We start from the raw sequence: 21296 nt of genomic DNA, 5'->3' as shown, positions 1-21296 counted from the left end.
GTTTTTTTTCTTATTCTTCCTAATTAACTATTGTTATCAGTGTAATAACTATAATAGATAAGTAAACTTATCATAAATATGGCAGTGTTAGGTTTGAGTCGTGGACTCTATTATGACATGACCTATATACGAGATCTCAGTCTCATTGTGTCTCACATGTAGATTGTTAAGAAAAAAAACAATTTATCTTAAATTAGTTTATACTTCTAATGAAAAAAAATTATCTTGTTCCTTATGAAACTATTTACTTGGCACTAATCAGGTAAATACTATTTTACATCTATATTTTGCATTTTATTTTACATCATGTCTTATAAAATTGTCTCCTAACTTAAATTGTTTAGCTTATCTTTCTTGAATGATGTTCTAAATAATATTTTGTACTTGCATGGTTATTTTTGTTATAAGCTTGGATAAACATACATAGTAAAGTACTTCCATACCACTAAGATACACATAAAGCAAAACCGCATTTACAACAAACTTATATAAAGCATTATAAATTTTTCATCTCCTCTTCTTCCTTCTCTTCAGCCACGGTTTAATTATACCAGTATAATATTACGATTTATTTTATTGAAGGAGTTAATTCACTACTCCTTTCAAATATTCATCAATTTGACCAACTGAAATTTTCATTTCATTTTTTACTACTAAAAACCACTAAGCAGGCCAATGCTGCACTTACCGAAAAATAGAGCGCTCCGAGTCTAAACCAATCGCAAAATCGTAAAGGCGCACCACACGGCAGGGCTAACTGATCCGAGTATACATGTATATACGATACACACACTCTCAGGCAGGAAAAAACCTCATCGCTTGCCACAATCAAATGCCCCACGAGGTCTCACATCGCCAGACCGGCGGCTAATAGTTATCCGGGGACCGATGCCTTTACCCCCTCCGATAGACACACGTGTGTTACTCGCGTGTGACATACGTTCGGAGAAAAAAAGGGTGAATGAAATAATCAATGAGAAATACAAACTACACGATGCACGTTCAGTAATAACTGGTTTATGTTGCCGCTAGCTGACGATAGTGCACGTGACCAGAAGTTAACGATGGGTTTCATGATATCCGGACGGTGTCTTTTTGCTGTACTTTGTGTACCTATGTATCATAAACTGTTAGGCTGTAATGCCCTGTTGTGAGCGTGCGATAAATTTTTTTTTTTTTTTTTTTTATTATTTAAAAGGGGCAGAATACAATACCTAATTTCTATAGGCCATTCCGTTCTCACCAGCCCTTTTTCGCCTTCCAGTACTCTCACTGTTTTTTATTCTTCATAAGTATATTACAGGCACCTGTAACGTATATCTTTCAATGGGAAAAAAATAAATCGCATAATGCCTCTATGTGCCTATTTGCGTTATTATGTTTTATATATTCTAGGAATGCGAGGTGACCCTTTTACCTGGCACGTGTGTCTCAATGCTAAAAAGCGTTTCCATCCGCTCTGTTTTTTTTTATTCATTTTTTTTTTGTGAACTGTGTGTCTCGTAAAGTAAGTACTTGAACTTTGGCAATGGCTCTATTTCCTTAAACCCATGTATTTCGTTTTCTCCAGCGCTATAACAAGTGAGTTGTGTTTTCTGACATATTTACTTCTATCGAAAATTCGATTCAGTCCTAATAATTTTTTTATTCACACTCATCAATGTACTTGCAGCTGAAAAGAGTAAACTAATCCGTTCAAGATATTTAAATATACTGCAGTCGAAGGGTGAAAAAGAAGAAATAATCACTGCAGGCATGTGCAGCAAACAATGCGCCGAAGATTTTTCGGCTTATCGCCTAACAAAGTGTTATTTCTTGCGTTGGAACTCGCACGCATTCTGGTTCTCTTTCATTTGACTTAAACAAATCATATATTCTTAGCTGATGAGTGTTGCAACCACATCCCTGTTTTGCTGCACTTTTTTGTTTTCCACGATCAACTGTTGGCACGTACAGGTTTCCCCTTCTAATGATATGACATGCAGAAGGTGACAGGCAAACTTATTGGATGTTGTCAAAATGATTATCAGGTATTCAGGCGTACTATCAATACAGGTGCATTGGAGTACTTTGTAAACCTTATACCATACCTCCATGCGTGTGAAAATATATTTTCAGTACGCATAAAAGGACAACTTGTACGACTTCAGAAGGTGCGTACGCATCACTGGTCCAATTATCATCACTGTTAAACTTGAACCGATGATGTTTCTTCGGCTTTTCGGAAAAAAAAGATTGACGAGTATTTCATTGTATGCTATGCGCCATGTATGTATACCTGTTTCTAATGGCAAATTTTATATTAGCACTCGCCACTTATAACAAAGTAGGAAAAGTTATTTATTATACAACGTGAGCCAAGTTTTTTGGAATGCCCCTCAGCACATATGCAGTGCAGTAGCGAAACTCGTAGCCAGTTACGAAACAGTGGCTGACAGGGAAAGGGTCGAAGCAATAAATGACGGCATAGTTTATTACGAAACGGAATTAAATGATTTACGACGCTAGACTGCAGATTAGTGAGTACACGCGAGGATCGACAGATATGGACGGACGGAATCGGGAGATTCTCATGGGGGATTTGTATGTACAAGGATTCGTTGAAAGCCTACGGGTACTTTTTCATGTATTTGCGCAATTTTTTGGTCCGTAGTGCGATGTTCTGATAAAGTCTGTTTTCTCGTCCATACATTGGATTCTCGAGACTGATTACTTTGCCGCTATAACATGAATTCAGTGGAGAGTTGAATTGGATATTCCCTATACCATTTATTGGTACACTGAAAACTTTTTTTTGCACATTTTAGGTAAGGTTGTTCAAATGTTGTTTTGGCTTGTTTTGCTGGAGGCTGTATAATCTTGTGTTAATATGTTTTTTGCTAGAAATATATATTTTTGTGACAGACCGATGATTAGTAATCGTGATCAATCATTCAATCAGTAATCATCAGCAACGATGTGTAAACACACGGTAAATAGTACACTGTAAACCTAAATAATTACAGATACAAACAGAACATTAAAGAATTCTTTGTCGCATTATTGAGTATTAGATAGCTCAATGAACATTGTCTATTTCATTTCTATTAGTTCATTGTAATGTTATCAAATCTGGTAAGATTAAGAAAGCTCTAATCAAGACTAGTTACTTGCAAATGAATATGAAATCTTAAGAGGAAATTCCAACTATCGTACATTAATACGATCTTCTTCCAATTTTCAATTGAACTGATTGAAAATAAATACTACATTATTTCTGTATAAAACCAAAGGTGTCTTGGTTGCAATTAAAAAAAAATCTTGTAGCTCATTGCCCACATTTACAGTTTTTCCTTTCCTGGCCAGTACGACTCTCCCGAGCAAGTACCTCTGTGAATTTTCACATGTGCTTTTTCACCACGCAATGCTCCTCGTAAATCTCATGAAAGGATGGGCGACCTTCTCGTAGCAAAACGGCCTACCACTTAGATCCTTCGCTCTCGAGGTTTTCTAAGTAACATCATCACCGTATCAACGAATTTAAATTACTGTATCTAATAATGTAAATTGTGTAACCAATAATATAACATGTAACCAATACAGTAAATACATATGTAATCAATATTAATGTAGAGTGTGCCTTACTGTACCAAGGCTACAATATATGTACTCGTTTACAATGAAGCCTAAAAATAAATACACTACGTAAGTAGGTATTTATTTATTTAAAAAAAAAAAAATTGCAGTTCATCTCTTTTTCATGTTAAAAAATGAGGGATGAGTCGTGACCGTGTGGCTCATCGCCCATTCAATCAAAAGGAAACCATCGCACCCCTAGTCTCTGTTTCTGACTGAATCAAGCCATCGCGCAAAATGAGCTCCTCCCCATCGCTGCACCTTCCGTTTTTTTAGCATCATATAATTATAAATCCAATGCTTGGGTGGAATGAAAAAGGCTCGATGAGTATCAAGAGCAACACTCAGAATATTTTTCAGAACAGTGACACTTATAGATACACACATACATACACCGCACAGGAGGTTAGTCGTGAAAAAATAAGTTGGAATCTTGGACGTAAATCTCGAAGAGCTGAGCAGAAAGGATACTAGGAGGGAGAGGGTAACGAGTTTTCCTCTCGTGGCTGGGGAACATGGGGTGTGGGTATATCTCCCCGCGACTTTTCGAGTTATCAACGCTACGGCATGGAGCTTTTATTAATGACACCAGCCAGAGGAGCTCTATCCTCTCGTTCCCTCTTCCTCTTAGGTTTATGGAGGGACATAAACTCTAAACTGATTAACAGTAGCAAGCTAGCCCGCAGCTTCATATATATGCAATTGGGTATATATGTGCAACCTCTCCTCCTCCAAATTGACTAAACCCTCTTTCGTATATCAGCTGCAGGATGTACAAGCGTTCGAGTTCCGTTGCTTTCTCTCTCTCTCTCTCTCTCTCTCTCTCTCTCTCTCTCTCTCTATCTCTCTATCCCTATCGAAGAAAACGGAGCCTGGCTTTATAGATCATCGTCACTGGAATTAACATTGCCCAATTAAATTGATAGATGTCCATGGGAGGGATCGCCATTAAATTCCTATAAGGTCTAGGCTGTTACTGCTGCTGAAGATGCGCGTAAATCACAAACTTTCTAATTTCCAAAGCCATGCACTCTTCGTCTACTCAACTTGTTCTCATTGTGTGCAGTTGTAATGTGAGTGGGTAACAGAAGTGCATTTGCATACAGACCACAAAGTCCTTTAAAATCACTTGTTTTTTGATGCTAGTTTGGCTCGTAAAACCTTCTTTTTTTGTCCATTTGAAGCGTTCTGTTTTTTTAGTACCTCATGTGGATGGGAGCAAATTTGTACTTTTGTTCGTTTTTTTTTATATGTTAATCAAGAATTCCAGGAAATTATGAGCGGTGAGCATAAAATCGCGTTTTCGGAAATAACAATGTAATTTTATCGGGTCCCATTTTATACGCCAAACGATCAGCCGCTCAATACAAGCCAACAAAAGCTCCTGAATATTTTTCACGAAAAAGTAATTTCGTATTGTTTATGAGCGGACTCGCTTTTTGTGAGCACCATTGAATAAAAGAGAAAGAGAGAGAGAGAGAGAGAACACGGGCGTCAGATGTGCTGATGAAATGATTTTTCATCATCCATACTTTTTCATTGGTCCAAATCAGCTATAGGTCGAAATATGAACTCGCTTCTACAATCATGAACAGCTGATCGTACGCACTTCATCACGCAGCCTGGACGTTATCTGTCGCATGTCACTGTTGTGCCTTTACTTGTATTTTCCAGCTGGTAGAGTGCATGATGCGATGGCTGAATTCATATTTCGCGAGTAAAAAAGATCCTTTGAAAGGGGAATACTGATTTTGATAGGATGAGCGCTAGGGAGAGAAAGTCGAAGGGTGGTGATAATAACTGAAAAAATGCCAGGGTTTTATCTCATGGCGTCAGCTGACTCTAAAATCACATTGTAATCATCGAAAATTGTATGAGACCTCCTCTATCTTTTTTACTCTTTGTACATGATTCTATTACTTTTCTTCGGTGATTTCCATGTTGATTTGGAATTCCCATTTATTATATTATCTTTATTATTTGGATTTGATTATTTATTATGTATAATAATAATTTTCAACATCTTGGGCTAAATTTTTTTTGTTACTTGCCTACCATTATCAAATAAAGCCAGTCTTCAATATAAGTATTACGAATTAAATCCATTTTAACATAGCACATATTTTTTACGTCAAATCAAGATCACATGTAGCCTCTTTCCCGTCCCCTAACAAATAAAGTCACTTATTTTAACGATAAGGAAAATTACTCTAAAGTAAAAGAAAATAACGAAACTACTTATAGTCTGCCAGTTCTATCGGCTGCAGCCTCCATCGCCTCTTCAGTGCGTTTTATTTATTGAAAGCTAAGCCATGGTTAAATAATCGTTTTATACATCTCATTCTCATAATCATCTCATTCTTAATTTTAAACTGCTAAAAAAGAATGATCAATTAATGTAGCGCAACGAATTCCTTCGTCAAGTCTTGACTTTGTAATAAAATCTAATTACGTCAAAGTACCCTCTTATCAAGTAAAGCCGACACGTCTCAGAAATTATAAAAAATGAAGTACGCATCACTGCGTGGAAAAAAGGGGTGAGTTGCAGATAAGCCATGCGGCCATCCACAACAGCACAGGTTCGAACGACGTACTAGCCGAAGATAAGGATCACCCCCTGGATATCTACGTTTTCCTGTCGTTTTTTTTATTTCATGTATACGTGCGAACGTAATGACTTGAAGAGGCGCACCCACATGTCCTTGTTGCATTACTCTATAGTACTACTTCTGGTACTGCAATGTTGATGATGACTAAAATGATTCTTGTCTCTTTGACTTTAATTACTATGCGCGTGTTTGCAGTGGAGGAGTAGTTACGGAGGTGGAGACTGTTTTGGAAAATCGCTCACGCCCTAAAATAATTTTCGTGGATGGGGCACTGCAATTTGCCAATGAGCGTAGAAAGAACATGCGTGCAATGTTAAAATTTTTGTGGTAACCGAGGGTATTTATGTCTGTTTTTACTGAAGATTGTTAAGAGAGAGCTTTAATTAAGTAAAAAAATCCCTAAATACTTCTGGTTTGCTAATTCATCTGTTAACTTTTCTGACTTCTAAATGAAAAATTCTGATTAGGAAAATAAAGTTAAATGAAAGTTTTTTGGCAAATCTATAGGTACACACAGGAATAAAGAATCTGACATTCAGACTATACAGTTTTTTGATTTCCTAATAGGTAAAAACAAAATTTTATTAATAAAACATTTTTATTCAACAGTTATTACTATACGTTTGATCTAGACCTTTTACAACTTTCACTAAATTTTCTACTGTAAAAAATGTTACAAAAAATTTTAAACTCACAATTATAAGTATAATTATGAACTGTGAAAATCAAGGAGGCTCCCTCGTGACAGTTCCCGAACCAAGACCAGATGAATTTAATAGTTAAAAATCTACTGAATCCAATGATATAATTATTTATATCGCTTACCCTGCAAAATTTTGAGATATTATTAATTTAATGTAGCGCTTTCTAACACGTACTCTTATGGTGGAGCTCGCACACGCGATGAAAACAACTTAAAAACTCGAATAAATCAACAATTCCCGTAATAAGAGCGCACACGTTTTGTAGAAAAAACCTCTTCTTTCGAATGAAGCTTAGCAAAGTAAGTGTTACCCTGGAAAATTTCGAGATATTCTATTAAAAATTGATCAAGTCATTGTATTTTCACTCTCTTATATTCCTCTCTCTCTTTCTTTTAAAGTATAGAATAGTCGCATCAATGGGTCAGAAAAAAATGTAAAAAAAAAAAAAAATTGGCGCAATTGTCAGCCGTGCGAGTGTGAAAAAGCCTCGTTCGTACCATTCGGCGTTTTTGCATAAAAACTGTGAACAAAAGAGAAAAGAGGAGCATCAATTCCATTAGGACGCCGAGTGGTGAGCATTTGCACATACACCTATATATTATTATGTATAATACAGATGGCATAAAATTTGATTTTTAACTCTGTATAAGCATCAATGCACCGGTTCAATCATGCAGCACTAATGCCTAATAGCGCTAAAGCTGAGGGTGGGAGAGAAAACCTCGCTTTTATGCATGCATTGGTTGAAAACTAACCTATGACAATATGCGTCACGTTTGTTTGCCTGCGTTTGCGAGAGTAAAAAGGTTTTATGTGTAGAAGAAGAGTGCAAAGAGAGAAAGAGAGAGAGAGAGAGTCGATATGCGAGCTTGCGTGCCTGCCTGCTTGCCATGCACTCTCAGAAATTGCGCGCAAGCAGCTGGTTTTAATTAGGATCGTGCGGATGAATTATCCAGATGAGGTGCTGCCATTGTTACTGCTGTCAAAGAGATGGTAAGGAATGGAAGCTCCATCCTTCTTGGATTTCATTTTTTTTGTTCCTCTAGTTATGTTTCATTGTTAGCACAGCTTTCCATTTTTCAAATAAAAAAATTCATCCCGAAGCAATAAAGGTAGCTTAAGTCTTTTAGCTAAGCTCATGTGACAGAATCATTTTCTATGTATATTATGAACAGGTACCACAACAAATATATTTTTTTTTTAAATTTGTTATTGCTCATTTGTCATCGTCTATCATTTTTGCGTGACGGTATACATCGAATTACGATTGATGAAGAAAAAATATGTCAAAATCCACAATAAACCTGCTGATCAGTGTAAAAATTGGTGGAGACGATCGAATTGAGGAGATTATTAAAGATGCATCTAACATTAAAGTAGCCAGACCAAAGTCAACGTGGGACCCTGAAATTCAATAAATTTCTTAAACTCCCAAGAAATTAATGAATGATTGATAATTAACGATTTATAAAAGACATTTTAATTCAGTAACGGCGTAAAGTACTTTTCCTTTGATGAAATATTGTAGTGATAATTATAATTTGTAATCTTCGTGTATGCAGTTGTGTATAAGCTCCCTGTGGCTCAAACTTGTTTACAAAAACGAGATCTTAGCGAAATAAATGCATCATACAATTATGATAGAACCTTACTTATAGGAAAATTCGTTCACTTGTATAATTATCGTTCAATCGAATTAATTTATTTAAGACAAAATTTCGTAGAATAGACGTGTATAAGTATTCGTACACAAAAAAGAAAATGTCCTTACTGATTCCTGCACACCACCTTCTTTAAGAGGTAAATGGAAAAGATTGAATCAAGATTTGCTACAACACAATCACACAGAGACGTCCCAACAACTGCAAATCAGCAAAAGCAAGTTTAAATAGTAGGAGCGAAACAGCCGAAAGTTTGTACGTGTACCAACAACGAGCGACGAGTGCAGCAGTAGAGCGAATCAACGGACTGGCTGGCGTCGGGATGGCAGTTATGGTGCAACAGCCGCGAGAAATAAAATCCACACGCCCGTTCTCCCTTTACCGCGAACTCGACTTTGAATTGTGATATTATTCAAAGTGCTCCTTGCGATTTCGGCGCTGGTTCACTCCTTTCTTGCACCGTCGTCGTTGGCGTCTCCTGTCTTTCTCTCTTCTTCTTATTTCACCTAATACTCGAATCCAAACATTAATGTCAGGAAAATTTACGACCAGACCGTTAGTTCGAAAACCTCCGCGTAAACAATGATTTAATCAGTTTGCCAAGTTAAGAAGGAAAAACGTGGAGCTTTTCTTCTTCGTAGCGAGCTGAGAACGAGAGTTTCTGAAAAGAATACACACGTCAAAGTTTTGGCTTGCAAATAAGTGAGCAAAAATGTTTCAATTTTATGACGGAAATCTTAGCTGTGATGCGACTTGCGCCTTCAAACTTAAGTTTTGAAGGAACTTAAAAGTCCCGTTGAATGGCACTGTGACTGGGTATATGCGCGATAATCTTTGTGTGACAGGTATACTGTTTTACATATTTCTGACGTTTTATTGTTGTCTGTTCCAAGGGGTTATTCGGTGACATTTATAATCTTTCCATTTTTTTGAATAAGTAGAAGTAAAATATGTGCTTTTGAAAAATATTCAATGCTGCTTTTAACATAAAATAAAAGTAATTTAGCCGTAATATACAGAAAAAATTATAAAAACTGTCAGAAAAATACTTGTACTTCATAAAAGCAAATCCTTAGCAATATTTTATATACCATCTCTGAGATTAATGTACTTTTTTCTACAGAAGAAACAATAATAATAATTACTCTAATAATAATAATAATAATAATAATAATAATAATAATAATAAAAACTACAATATACACTTGATTTCTGAGCAACTTATTTTGTTACTAAACCTATAAGAGTTTTTTGTATCAAATGTGTTTATAGAGATTACAGCACTTCATAAGACATAATTCAATAATCGGTGAGTTGCGATAGCCTTGTTTGTCAATAAACAGATAAAAAAGTTATTTTAGTACCTTTCATAATAAACGTCTGGAAAATTAATGTCTAAAACAACTTTTATAAATAGTGATCTTGATCAAAATTTCAATCACATAACGCTCATGGACTACCAGCGATATTTGTCATTACTTTCGCTTTTTCTCATCTTCGGCAAACAAGCGCGTTTCTTCTCTCTTGTATGTGTGCTGCGCACTTTTGCGGCAACTTGGAAATTGGAAGAGGCGGATCGGTTCTCTCTTACGGCCAAAAGCAATTCCAAGACATTTCTTTTCATATTTATGCTCATTCGCTCCAATTATTACGAGCGCCGTGTAGTCTCTGCTCGCACACATACAGCGCTACGAAGATGAGAATGCGCATCAGTTGTCGTGCTATTGCCAAAACTGCTCTCGTAAGTATTCGAGGAGACACACGTAATTTCGCTGTAGTAGAAAATGAGGCGTCGCTGCCTTTGTTCCCTGTTTTCTAGCATAACAATTCAATGGGGTACAATTGAATTCGAGCCATTTATTCTGGAATTGAAGTGGCAAAAGTTTTTTTTTTTGCAATTTATGTATAACACAGGATATACGTTAAATATTTGATAATCACATTATTTTCTTATTGTAATTGACAATTTCTCTTATCGAAATAAATTTAATGAATATTATCACAATGTACGTGGGATTTGCCAATTTCAGAAATCAATAATACTTCTTATTTGTTTGACTTATGAATAAAATTTATGAAATTGTACTGATACTTGTGAGTTATCAATTAAGTTTGACTTACTTCTTATTTGTCTGAAGCTAAACTTTCTATTAAAAAAATAAATATAATTAATTTTACACAATCCCTTTCTTTTACAAGGTTAAAGCTTCCAAATTCTAAAAAAAAGAAAACTTTCAACTTCTCTTATTACTGAAACTTTTCATAATGAAATTCGAACCTCAATGAAAAAAAAGCCGCTCCATTTCGCCATTCAGATCTTTTCTTCTCATATTTTAAAATAAATACAGCACCATGCGAAACACGAAATTCCTCGAAAGTAAAACGCACATGCTTAAAGAGTAGGGTATGTGCACGTGTACACACGCATAGAGATGCGAAGAAATAGTGCGCGGGGAGGTGCTCGTAAAGTGGAGAACCGAAACTTTTATGAGCTTTAATCAGACCAGCGCTGGCCATGAGTTCATTTGCGCTAATGAAATCAGTGTTATCTCCTCTACCCACCCTCGGCGTCTGCCCGTACTAGCCTACCCAAGTTGCCATATGTACGCGCGTATTTATTTACACGAGCCGTAGGTTTTACCGACAGCCACACGCGATAATAATCCTGTTACGTGTAAAGTGTAATAAGTTCAAAGAGTAATGTTACGTCAGCATCGTTTGCGTGCTGTTTGTGTGAATATGGAACTCGGAATCTTTTGGAACTCAATCTTCTTTTGATGCCCCTTTTTTATTCAGATTATTTTTTTTTGTTTTTCAATTCTTTATTCGTACTATTTAACTATTTAATAGCGATGAACAAAAGTTATTGTGACTGGATATTCCAGGAAAAGAAAATCTTTTGATATTTTACTAAGTACACACCAACAGACCTTGGGCTTTTTTTATCTTGTATAGAAAATAATCAGATATGTATAACGTTTACGTAAAAATAATAATATTGAACGTGAATATATTTTCCAAACAAAAATTTGTTTTGCAAAGTTAACAACATTTTTTAGTTATTTCAATAAAGTAAAAAGCTCCAGAATCTTTACCCTAAAATATGAATGTTAAATCTTAAGGTTCCGATATAAGTAGGAATCAATCAGGTAGAGCGACATGTAAATTAAAAGCAATTTTCGTTTAATCATCAAATATTTCCAATATCTTGAAAATGTATGTGCTGTAAACTTAAATAATTATTTTTTCAACTGCATTGGTTTGTGTTACTATTTCTTCCAGAAATACATTATTGTATTCGAAAGCTATTGAACAATACATCTACGAAAAAAATTAAAATCAGGCTTACTATTAACTTGTAATTAACCATTAACTACGTAAGGAATCCTTGTAAAAAAAACTTCAATTTTTGTCAATAAAGTTATACGATACTTATAAACAGAGTATACTCTTTTTTTAAGGTACAATGTATAATAATAATACTTACAATACATGATTTAAATAATTTTTGAGCTCACACTCAACAAAAAAAGTTATTGACAAAAAGTCTGTTTAAAAAAAAAAAAAATTAAAAAACCATGCTGGGCACCAAAATTCAGTGCAGGAAATAAGCAAGATGGAGGGAGTAAAAGGTAGAACAAAAAAAGGAAAAAACAAAAAAGAACAACCGCTGCTTTTAGATTGGAATGAAAACGACAGAGCTGGCGAAATCCCCTTTACCTTCTTAGCCGGTACGCGTGTGCACGACCCCTTATTTTCTGCCATTGCACCGTACATCGAGTTATTGTGTACACATGCAGGTATACGTGGGTACATATATATACACTATAACGTAGGAGAGCAGTCTCGCAAAGTACATATTTCCACACCGAGAAAAAGTAATTGGACGCGCGGTCCGACATACGCGCAGCTGTTATTCTTTCTCTCCCCCTTGGAGCTTTCCGGAGGACGTCGACAACGACGTCGAGCAGCTCACCTTTTTTTCCCTTCCTCTCTATTCCCTCTCCATTTCTGGACCGAAAGATAAATCTTCGCGGTCGTTTTATGAGGAAGTGCTCCCTCCCTCCCTCTATATCTCTTTCTCTCTATCACTCTCTCTTTCTGTCGCATCCTTCTCATTCTCTTCGCCTGCCACTGCTGCTATATGGTAGTATACCTTTTAAAGCGACGGATCCTGTCCCCTTTCCACTACTGTTTTCGTGCGATATTATTGAAGTGCTTCGCTTGCGCTATCTCTCGACTCTGCTTTCTACAACTCCATGCTTGGCTATACTATTTTGAAATCTGTGTGCGAAAAATCATTCCCATTTTTTTCTCTTTCTTCTTTGATATTATTTTTGTTCCTCCCAACCCACGTCTGATCTTTGCGCTCTTTCAGACTACTTTGTCGTAGTTTTTTATACGTGGCTCTGATAATTAGTTGACGTAAGGGTAATAATCTGCTTTTTTTAGAATATGGTAAATTTTGACATCTGTAATTCGATTGCCTTGGAAGTGAGAATAGTGTGTGTACGTATTTGTATACATATGCATGTACATGGTGGGTACATGAGGGTGGAGAGGAGGGCTGGTGACACTAGTCACTTTAGCATTGTGCTGATGGGCTTTTAAGGGAACTTCGCCAAGGACGGCCACTTGAACTATTTTCTTCCATAAGATTTAATATGGGTTTTAGACCAAAATGAAGGCAGCACTGGTCATGCACCTGGCCTATAGAAAAGAAGTAAAAAGTTGTATAAGTATGTTATGTACAGTATTACATTCTTTAAATACAGAGCAAGAAAGATACTAATTCGGTACAATGTTCTTCGTGAGAGTGTTTTCATATTGAACTCCTATCCATTATTGTCAATATCTAAGTAAATGTCACATCAAGGAGGAAAAAGATTGCCTGTACGATATTTCGCAAACGTAAATGGATGCTTCGGGTCGATAGAAGCATTGCCTGAGACACATCCAAGCTCTATTAGATATCCGTCGATCAATCGAGATTTGCATCGTCTTTGCAATGCTAATGTATCACTAGATAGACGTGAACGGAATTCTCTATTGAATTTAAAAGTTCCGATGGCATAAAATTTTGTGGCGAGATTTGACGCTTTATATCGTTTATAAAAAAAAATGACTGTGATTCTTATGGGCCACCCTTGCGATAACACTTTATTGTCCCATATAGGGTGGAAAATAAAAAGCTGATTTTTTGCATTATTTTGCTTTCTTGGAGGAAAAACAGTGTTTCAAGTTAGAATAAAAAAATGCGTACTTATTTGCATAATGTGTTTTTTGATGATTGTTTCATCTTCCTGTATTTTAAAACATATGTTTAAAAAATATGTGGTCATATTGACTGGTTGATAATTTCATTATGCCATGAATATAAAGGTTCGAATTAAATAAAAACAAAATGAACAACTTCATGTGGCAATTTAACACATTAGGCATCGATAATTACAAGACTCATTAAAACATAACTTAGTAGTAGGTATAAATATGTAAGTAGTAATTTTAATGCACAACAGGCAAAGCGAATGATATTCGCTACATACTAAGTAAATGATCAGTGGAAATGACATTTTCACTGGTCTTCCAGCTACAAAGCCTCAATATTCAGATACGTAGCTGATATTTTATAAATATCGAATAAAAATAACAAAAATGTTGAATTTTTTATAAATATCGTACCTTATTGCTTCATGTTCGCATATTAACCTAATCAGTTTTATAAACAGTTCATCATTTACATTAGTCTTACAATAACTAAAATAAGCATCTAATAAATGTTATTAAAGGTTACCTGAAAAACCGCGTATAAGTTATGTTAACCTCTTTCATTCAAGAAACCAATACATTTGGTGATAGCAACTATGTTGCAACAAAAAAAAAAAAATAGTAATAAAAAAATAATAATAATAATAATAATAATAATAAAAAATAAAAAATAAAAAAATAAAAACTTTCGCTGATGCTGTTGCTGCGTAAATAAATCCACTTTAGCTCCACAGAAAAATAAAGGATTAGAGCACAAAACTTATCATAGAGGAAAAAGTTTTAGGACTCTGAGGAAAATGTTTTAAATTAACCGGAAGTGCCAGTTCAACTTGCCGCGCACCTGTGCACTAGCTCCGTAAACGTGCCACTAATACCGTCGTACGAAAACTCTTCGAAGAGACGCAAGGCAAGCCAGACAAACAATTAACTGCGCACCCGGACGATTTATTAGAGGGTCGGTATAAGTGTCTCCTGCTCTACTGCTACAAGTGATACACTGCGCGTATAGACGTGTACTCATGTGGGAGTGATATATGGTCGTGGAACTTGTGTTGTATTAATAATCGTTTGTGTTGTAAAGTATTAGAGATCGTTTGTTTTACACTCAAGAGATAAAAGTTTTTGGTGAGCAATTACTCGTCAGTTGCAGTTTCATCTGTTGCATAAGCTTGAATGAAATAAATGTATATCGTTACCGAGAACAGGATGAAAAAAAGTGGTTTGCGAGTACGTTACGTGGTATAAATTTTTAAGTTACAAAAACAAAAACAAAAATTTATTTTGTACAATATTGGAATCTGAAAAATTTGAAGTTATTATTTAGTTTTGTACAATTTGAAGATGATAGCTTATTATCCCAATTTATTGATTAATTGAGTTCTGTTAAAGAATGTATGAAACTTGTCGTAAGCTGTTTGCACAATTTTCAAATCTAAAATCTCTAATTAACTTTATGTGGACATCAGTTTCACGTGTCTTTTTTAGTCAAATCATCGATAAAAAATCTCCAAATACACCATCCTTCAATTCTTGTTAAATTTAGTTACCATACGTACAGCTAAAACAGCAAGTCTAGCAACACTAGCTGATTTAAAATTTCGGCACAAATTTTTTTTCTACGCCACAGACTTAAATACGGTGATCAAAACTTCAGTCAAGTATTTCCATTCGTACAAAAGGGAGATGAAATATTCTGGGCTGAATAGAGGGTGAAAAAGAAAGAAGAAGAAGGAAAGGAAACTCAGTGTATCGGTGGTCTCGCAAGGACCACCCGTTAGGAAGTCGATGATTGGTTCGAGGGCTTTACTACTGCTCCATGAAACTTCACGAGTCAGTCTATGGCAATGAACGAACGTGTAAGTACAACTGGTATCTTTTCCCGTTCGTCGAGCTGATTCTTTCATTGTAATCTGGTGAGCAGATGATGGTGTAGATCCAGGTCGGAACCCTTAAATCTGCGAAAAATCCTTCTTCCCCCCCTTTATGTTGCTTCTGTATATTTCTCAATATTATCAGTAATAACTGATCAGTTGATTTATAGTAATTGACTTATACCGGCTTTTGAAAACTCAATCCAACGGATTAGTACTGTTGTTGTACTTGTATTATTGTACTTACTTAATATTTTATAATGTATTTTTACTAAATATTTGAACTTTTTGGAGTTGGCTTGATTTATAAAGAAATTTCTTAAATATTTATATTTTAAGTAAGAATATTTATGCTTTATTTAATTACTTATTATTGCAGAGTTAAAGAGATTCGTTACCTCTAATGATTTTTGTATATAATTTCATGAATACAATGAACATAATGTATTTAGAATCCTCTTTGTTGATTAAAAAAAATATTTTTCTTATTAAAAATAAATTTATTTCATTTTATTCATCGATTCATAAGAAAACATATAATGGTTGGATGCTTCTTACGTCATGATGACAGAAGACTAGTTAGTGTCTCCCGTTTTAACACAAAAAAAAAACTCTACATATTTGTACAGCACCTATAAATTTCAGCAAAATCAGCAAATTTAATTAAATCAGCTCACTGCTCTATACTTTATGCATGGCATTCCATAATTTCTGCTATTGAACATTGAGATCTAAAAATTCATAAATGTAGTCTAAGAACATCAAATAATAATATCATACTGAAAAAATTTGAATTATTGAAAACGATTAAAAGACTTTTTTTGAATAAAATCGTCACTTTACGATTACAACAAAACACAAACTTGAATGTCTTTTCAAAAATGCAATATTTATTTGGATTTGAGTCATCTAAGGAGTATTCTTGATTTTTTGTAAATTTATTTCATTGTTATTTATCGAATATCCACTAAAATTAAACGTACAGTGCAGTTAGTTTGCTGGTATGTGTCTTGGCCCACATCCAACTTATATAGTCCAGTATTTACATACAATAGCTGCATGGTCAATAATTTCTATACATTCAACATTATTCAGGTACCTAACAGAAGCTGATTCCCAAACTGTTTAATGTGATCATAAATAGTTTTAACCACAGTCAAGCTTACCGCAAGCCAACTGAAAAAAAGTCGCGATTCTCGCCTCAAAAAGATACACTTCCTGTCTCTTGTTTTTTACACCACCCTTGTCAGAGGGATATTACAAGATACAGCATTACGTACAAGCAACAGCAGCTCCTGGAAAGCTTATCCTACTTGTTTTCCCACAAGGCTGATTGAGTAGTAACAAAAAAGACCTGCTGCCGTAATGATAGTGTGCGCATGAGGTACTTCCTAGCCACCACTGGCGCACAGACGCTCAAGTCCTATTCAAACCTGGCGCCGCTGCTGCTCGCAGTTTGCAATCCCTCGATTCCCTTAGCGCGCATCCTGTCCATTGTTGAACCAATGGGCTTCTTTGATAAACTCTACACTCCTTAGTCCGATGTTTAGGAACGCTGTGTAATGCACTATCTTCAAAAAGAATATTTTATTTTTCTCAGGTATTGCACCTCTTGGGATCCGGGTTGCAAATCGGATTCTGAGATCGTTGTTACAAAAGTTTCGCCGTACACTTATAGTTTGCAGTGTCTGTTTGGCTAGAAGTACACCTCGAGATACGACCCTTGGAATGTTTATCTCGTGACGTAAAATCAAGTGAATGCATTGTTTTGATTATTACTTGAGCTTTCCAGCGTGCGATTCAACTAAGTGCTCTCCGAAACAATGTACATTTTGCAAACGCCTTCCACCCCTAGCTTTTACGATTTTCGAGTGGTGGAAGCAGTGGGCAAAACAGAGAAAGGGATTGAGTTTTGCGTACGCGTAAAAGCATTCAGTTAACAAAGAGTATGCGTAGCTCTCCTTTAAAGGAAGGAAAACATTTTGCGCAAACATACGCACCGACATCGATGACGCGCCCACAGGCTGACAACCCTTGGTTGTTCTATTCAAGCTTGGAAAAAGTGCACGCAATTCTTCTATTCATTCTTTGCCTGTGTATACGGTTGGTGTTGGCAAGGGATTGCTCAGCTACGTCGTTAACTTGTCTTAAATTATGTATGGTACGAACGAAATCGTTGTTGTTTTTTTTTTCTTGCTGGCGTGACATTCGTTATACCGATCCTGTAATACTGCGTGTGAACGTAGAAAGAACTTGATATATCAGCAAAAATAACAGTTTTCATTTATACGTTTCTAAAAGACTTGGTGTGAAAGTGACAATATAATGGTCAGTTTTTTCGCAACCGCAATATGCAATTATAAGAAGCGCTTTGTTGTTATGGGCACACCTGCCACTTACGTAACAAAAGTTAGGCGTTCTGTGGCAATCATCGTTCTGCACCCTGTCTAAGTGCATTTATCATTTTTCACGGGATAGGATTGCCAACGATTCAATGAACGTATCACAGACTTTGTACAACAATGTTAATAACTACTAGCGGCTAATTGTATAAATCTATCAAACTGACAGGGAAAATTTACGTGCACACTTCTGTAGTACAATAGATGGATTGTGTACAAAATTGTGTACAATCGCCAACAGTTAGTTGGGTACGCTATTCATATTTACCGGACCCATTATCGTTCGCAATATGTTGTGCATACGAATTTGTTCAATCACGAAGGACGTTACCGCATGTTAAGACATAACAATGAGCCATTTACATACTTCGCTATAGATGACTGAAGAAACAGTTATCCTTGCTGCTATTTTGATTTTTCTTTTTCAATATTTTTTCTATGATCTTATTTTTGTTTTTTGTTTATATCAAAAGTTATACAATGGCTCAGTTTGCACTTTCTACATTAGTAGGGAATTTGTTTGATTGATTATTACGTCTTATTCAAAATAATTAGTAATGTATCTGTGTGATTCTAAACGTTACTCTAAACCCTGTTGCAGGCATAAGTATTAAAAAAATTTTTATTCTTTACAGTTAAACTGTCTTATCTCAACTCATTCCTCTCTCTCTCTCTCTCTCTCTCTCTCTCTCTCTCTCTCTCTCTCTCTTTCTCTGCCTGTCCCCCTCTCACTATTTCTTGTGTTATATGTGTATGTGTGAGTGACTTTTTAGAAAGTGTCACAGTTCAGTCTCGTACTAAATTAATAACATTAGTCCAGTTACTTCTAAAAAATTTGTGTTGGTAGTTGTTCAATAGTTTTGAGACTGTAATGAAATACATTTAGACTTTATTTAATATGTTGAATGGTTATAAGATTTTAGTTAATTTTTTACTACCTTTAACTAGTATGATAGAGCTTAGTTGTATACTCCTTTAAAGGTTTGATTTCAAAAGCGAAAAAAATTACATACCGAGAAAGAGTAAGTAAATACAAGTAAAAGATGAATAAGTAAATGAAAAAAAAGATTGATATAAGTATGTACAAACAGATTCAATAATCACTTGTACTTCCCACAACGTGAGTCTTGAGATGTAAATTCCTTCCATCATCACATGAAACCGAAGTATAAAGATAACGTCATAGAGAAAGTATAACTTATTACGTTTGCGTCATGAAATATTTATGATACAGGTGGACAACTATTAACATAAATTTTATTATTTGGATGGTTTAGACTACAGAACTTAAAAGAGTTTTTGTGCAAATTTTATCTACCAACTTTCACAGACACCCAATATATAACGTTTAATGTCAATCTATTTTAAATTGATTCTCCTCTCGCCATTAAATTTGACAGCTAAGTATATTTCTACTCTTAAGTATAATGAAGTTAAATTCAAGTGATGACTTCACTCCAAAGTAAAAGCGGCATCAGTGGGAAACTTTTTTTTACAATTTCAATAGTACATTACGCCACTAGAGCGCAAAGTCTCACTTTGCGCCCGCCAACTACTTTGGGCCCATGGGCAAAAATGTATTTTGCGCTCTAGTGCAGAAAAGTTCCACTTTGGGCCCATGACGCAAGCACGAATTAGTAGTTTTCGTCAGATAAGTGCCGTCGTCTCCGGGGCTATTTTGCTACGTAAGGTAGCCGCGGAGTGATGGTACTTATGTGGCGAATCCTATTTTTCCTACCGAGGGCACACCCGACCCTCAAAAACGCCTGAGGTCAAAAATCAGTAGTTTTCGTCGGATAAGTGCCATCGTCTGGGGCTATTTTGCAGCCCGAGGGATCTGCAAAGCAGGACCCGAGGGACGTAAGGTAGCCGTGGAGCGATGATACTTATGTGGCGAATCCTATTTTTCCTACCGAGGGCACACCAGTCTCTCAAAAACGCCCGAGGTAGGAAAAAGTACTGCTTCGCAGGTCCCTCAGGCCGCAAAATAGCTTCAGAGACGACGTCATTTATCCAACGAAAACTACTATTGGGCTCTCACTTTGCCCTTCTTTTTTCCCTCGATTGAATTAAAAGAGTAAGCATTACTGTCCAACAGAATAATAAGAGATAGAGAAAATTAAAAGTGGGAGAAAAATATTTGGCACGTGGCTTTGAATGCGAACAAGAATTCGGTCTCGCTGAAATGAATATAATGTATGTAATTTTATGAAATCCAAGCAAGTCTATTGATAATGATAAAAAGTTACTTTGATTCAAACTGCTTTTCACTTTGTATCACTTCTCTGCAGTATCAGACCTGAAAGCAAGTTTGTTGGTTTTAAAATACTGAGAAGAGGAACTACATTACTTTTTAGTTGTAGATACATGTAATTTATAACACTGTACAACATTTTTCTGATTTAATAAATATATTTTGAAATGTTAAGATCACATATTTTGAAACATCATATATTTTGAAATGTAAAGATCATACATAAGATTCTTCTGTTGTACGCATTTAGTATTTTGAAGGCGTAAAATGTCTGTTAATCAAAATGACAAGTGTTGTCCAGAAAATAGTTGATATTCGGTAGCCAAATAAGAAAAATTCGTTTAGCCTCTGAATAGTTTTGTTAAGATTTAGAGTTGACTTTGTGTTTGATTAAATAAAACAATGATTTTTTTCAACATGTATTGTAATAATCATTTCTTGATTTAAGAAACAAATTAAGCTGTTAGATAAAGTGCTCTTAGATACAAAAATATGAATGATTATCAAATCTGTAGGAATAAAAAACAAGTTATTGAATTGTTATCAAAAATGATGAAATCTAGCTTTAATAAATTTAATAGAATTAGCTGCTTAAAATATGTTATTTCGTGTCACACAAAATTATCTGTTACATCTTATAGCGTAAGAATATTACATGCCTGGCATGTTATCGCACACGGGTGTTATCAACAAAAAGAGACTCAGGGTTCAGCGTATGTATAAACAACATATCGGTCTGTTTCGTTGAGCACTGCAAACGCATAATTTATAATGTCAGAACGAATGGTTAGTACAACAGTAATGGATGTAAAAAATTAAAAATTAATATCAGCACACCTACGTGACGTGATATGGCATTTATTTTATTAAATAATTACCATATGTAAAAATCTTCTAAAAACTGTGAGCTGC

Source organism: Copidosoma floridanum, unplaced genomic scaffold, assembly GCF_036245765.1.
Source record: "Copidosoma floridanum isolate Cflo_tuat_1 unplaced genomic scaffold, Cflo_Japanese_pri ptg000029l, whole genome shotgun sequence".
Lineage (NCBI taxonomy): Eukaryota > Metazoa > Arthropoda > Insecta > Hymenoptera > Encyrtidae > Copidosoma > Copidosoma floridanum.
Note: the sequence above shows the minus strand (reverse complement) of the source record.